Source organism: Peromyscus maniculatus, chromosome 1, assembly GCF_049852395.1.
Source record: "Peromyscus maniculatus bairdii isolate BWxNUB_F1_BW_parent chromosome 1, HU_Pman_BW_mat_3.1, whole genome shotgun sequence".
In the NCBI taxonomy this organism is placed as follows: Eukaryota; Metazoa; Chordata; class Mammalia; order Rodentia; family Cricetidae; genus Peromyscus; species Peromyscus maniculatus.
In genome coordinates this window covers 24,836,252-24,840,311 of record NC_134852.1, presented here as the reverse complement: position 1 = coordinate 24,840,311, position 4,060 = coordinate 24,836,252, and positions in this window count along the sequence as shown.

Genomic DNA, 4,060 nt, shown 5'->3' with positions numbered 1-4,060 from the left:
CACTCCGAGAATAATTTCGAGCATCAGGGCGCGAAGCCTACTTTATCTTGTGGAGGGGGTTAGAGGTGGGGCGGAGCTGTGACCACGCCCCCACGCTTGGGCCAATCGAGGGCCAGGCTCCGCCCCTCGCACTTGCGGCGCTAAGGACCCCTGGCTGGGCTGGGCTAGGCGCTGCCTGATTTCGCTGCGGGATTCCTGCGCTCTGACCAGGGCTGGGCTCGGAGATGGTGCCGTGCCGCCACGGAGGAAGGGCATGGCTAGAGGACAGAGACTACGCAGGAATCAGTGCCCTTCTCTTCCTTCTCTTCCTTTTCCTGGCCACCAAGACCCACATCCCTGAAAGTCTCGTGAAAACTTTCTCTCCTCGCCCCTATTTGAAGCAACCTGGAAAGGCAGGAGTGTTTCAGGATGGGAGTCAGGCTTTTGTTTATTCAAGAGTTACATGCACAAGGAAAAACGCACCAATGGTGTGCTAGCAGGCTCTCGGATAGAGAAACAATTGGGGAGCAAAGTTTTAAGCTCCCACTGCCTGACAGGAGCCACGGGGAAATGTTTCAACTTTCGGTGGTAGAAACCATTTACTTAAAAGGGGGAGGTGGGGAAGTGGGAGGGGGCTGATGAGATGGCTCAGCGAGTAAAGGCACCTGCCACCAAGCCTGGATCTGAATTTTATCTCCAGAAACCCAAGTGCTGGAAGGGGAGAGCCAGTTCCTGTAAATTTTCCTCTGACCTACACACACAAACACACACACACACACACACACACACACACACTGTAAAACAGAACTGGGGATGGATATGGTGCTGTTGCTCAAGTACTTAACCTAGCATGCAGGAAGCTCTGGGTTCCAATCCCTAACACCGCACCATCCTTGCATATTAGTGAAAGCTGTAATCCCGGAAGGTGTTAGGTCAGGAGTTTCAGGTCATCCTTGGCTGCATTGCAGGAGTTGAAGTCCCTCTAGGCTATAAGAGACCTGTCTTAAACGGATGCCATTGACACTTTCTGTGGACAGATGGCGCTGATGAGGTTCTTATGGATAGGAGCTGAGCTTTAATGAGCCGGGTTTCTGCGAGGAGGCTCTGGGCTCTAAAGGAGCTAGGCCATGGTGCAGAAATGTGAGAAGATGCTTTCCTGGCTGGGGAGGATCTAGTCGACAAGATGATGCCAGGCCCCCAGGGAAAGGAAGTTCTCCAGTATTTGGACCTGTTCACAACAAGAACATGGGGCTGTCATAATGAAAACAACCAGCCCAGCCGCGTGGTGCAGGCCTGTTATCCCCTGCTGCTAGGGAAGCTGAGGCTGGAGGACTGCAAGTTCAAGGCCTGAACTTCAGCAGCTTACACTGTCAAAATAAAAAGTGAGAAAGAGGGCTGGGGATGGTGACTAGAGTCCTTGCTGTGTGAAGCACCGGGTTCAATCCAAAATACTGAAGTTTAAAAAAAAAATGAAATAGACAGTAGCCATCTACATTCTTTAAAAAAAATAAAGACGTATTTCTTTTTTTCTCCTTCCTCTTATTCAAGACAGAGGTCTCATTATGCAAGCTGGCCTTGAATTCAGAGATCTACCTGCTTCTGTCTCCCATTTGCTGGGACTAAAGACATGCTGGGTTGCATATAGCCCAGGCTAGCCTTCGATTCACTAAGTGGCTGACAGTTTTTTTTTTTTTTTTCCCGGTTTTTTGAGACAGGGTTTCTCTGCATAGCTTTGCGCCTTTCCTGGAGCTCACTTGTTAGCCCAAGCTGGCCTTGAACTCACAGAGATCCTCCTGGCTCTGCCTCCCGAGTGTTGGGATTAAAGGTGTGCGCCACCACCGCCCGCCCCCCCCCCTTTTTTAAGGATTTATTTTTATTGCAAATTATGTGTACGTGTGCCCGTTTGAATATATACGCATGAATCCCAGTGCCTAAGGATGTAGACAAATTTCTAAACAGTCTTATTAAATAAGAAGCATAGAGCCAAATACAGAGGTAATAGCCAAAGAGATCAGAGATTCTCTGGGGAAGCGACGGTGGCGAGGTGGTAAGATAAGGTAGTCCTGGCTCTTCGCTAATTCTCTGATCTCCTGGGCTATTACCCCTGTATTTGGCTCTGTGTTTCTCATTCACTAAGGCTGTTCAGAATTTCGTCTACATCAGGAGGCTAACAGAGGGCATCACCTCTCCTGGGCCTGGCATTAAAGGCTGCTGTGAGCTGTCTGACATGGGTGCTGGGAATAGAACTTGGGTCCTCTTGTAAGAGTAATTCAGACTCTTAACCAGAGAGCTATCTTTCCAACCACTGATCCTGAGCTTCCGATTGTCCTGCCTCTACCTCCAGAGTGCTGGGATTATAGATGTGCACCACCAGGCCCGGTGTGTGTGGAGCTGGGATTAACTCCAGACCTCGGTGCATGCTAGAAAGGCAACCTAGCAACTGAACTATGTCCCCAGCCCCACCAAGTGATTTTTTAATAGCACTGACACTTGTCACCAGCTCTGAAGCCTGGATGGGCGTCCAGGAATGCTCAGGGAAGATGGACATTTGATCCAGCGGGGCTGTGCCAGCTGTGACTCAGCTTGGGGGCTGGGTTGTCACGGTTCCACTACATCCAGCCAGAAACTTCCAAGTAGCATGTGTTCAAAGCCCTCTCCTAAAAGGTCTGGGGTATGTGTAAGGACCAGATCGGTGACTTAGTGATAGACAATGGCTTTTCAGCAAACCTTTGTTTCTGAGGCAAGGTCATATGTAGCCCAGGCCTTGAACTTTACTGGATACCAGAAGATGACTTTGAACATCTGATCCTCCTGCCTCCACCTCCCAAGTGCATGACCATAGAGGATTTATGCAGTGTTGGGGGTGGAATCCAGGACTTCTTGCATGCTAGGCAAGCATTCTACCTTTGGAGCTACATCACCAGATTATTTTCTCTTTATGAGACATGGTCTTCCTACGTGCCCTAGGCTGGCCTTGAATGCTCAACAGGCATGTTGTCCCTGCATTCCTGACGCAGGCAGTTAGAACACATTTCCCGTGTGAATGGATGAGCAAACGCAAAGTCAGCCCCTTGGCCTCACGCCCTCTAGCCCCTTGCCTGTCAGGACTTAAAGCTTTCTGAGTTTTCCGAACCTGGTAGCTCTAATAAACACCCCAGTGCCTCCCAGGTCAGGTCACTTTGCACAGAGGACAAAAAGCAGAGGGTTGGGCCTCATTTCCTGAATGGACAAAACACTTCCCTTTTTGGGAGCCAAAGCTGAATTTCTATACAGTGTGACTATATCTAGATGGGGGCTCTCAGGCCTGTCTCCTGTGGGCAAGTTGTGAGACTGAGACAGGCTCTCACATAGGCCATATGTAGGCCAGATTGGTCTACACTTCCCTATGCAGCTGAGGATGACCTTGAACTCTTGACTCTCCCACCTGCATCTCCCAAGTGCACCAATTCTGCATGTCCGGTCCTCTGAGGGCAGTTCTGATTAGAAACATTCCCCCGCTCAAATCATTGGGCCAACTACACAAAATAAGAGCAATGTGCCCACTGCTCGTTTCCCCGAGTGGTTCACACTCCTCCAGTGAGCCGTGTAAGACCACGGCGTGACTGAGAGTGAACACTTTCAAGACGTTCACTTCTGCAATGGACAGTTTTCATTTGACCAAGTCACCGTGTAATGGCAGCAGCTAGCACTTCCTGTTCTTGATAATGGCTCTGTAAAATGAGCCCATTGCATTAAAAGATATTTATTAAAAGCAGAGAGCTCACAGGACAACTTATGGGTGCTGCTAGTTCTCTCTTTCTACCAGTGTGGGTCCTGGGGATTGAACTCATATTGCCAAGTCTGACGGCGAGACTCCTTACCCACTGAGCCATCCCAGCAACCCCACGGTCAGCATTTTAGAAAACAGGAAATAGAGGCAAGGAGAGATGAAGTAATTTACATCACAGCACGCAGCCAGCAAGTGGCAAAGGCCATAGTGAAGCGGGATGCAGCTTGTTTGATTCAGGGCCCATAACCTCAGCCTCTTACAATTTTTCATTGTTGCACCGGACCTCCACATATTAGAAAAGCATTCTTATCA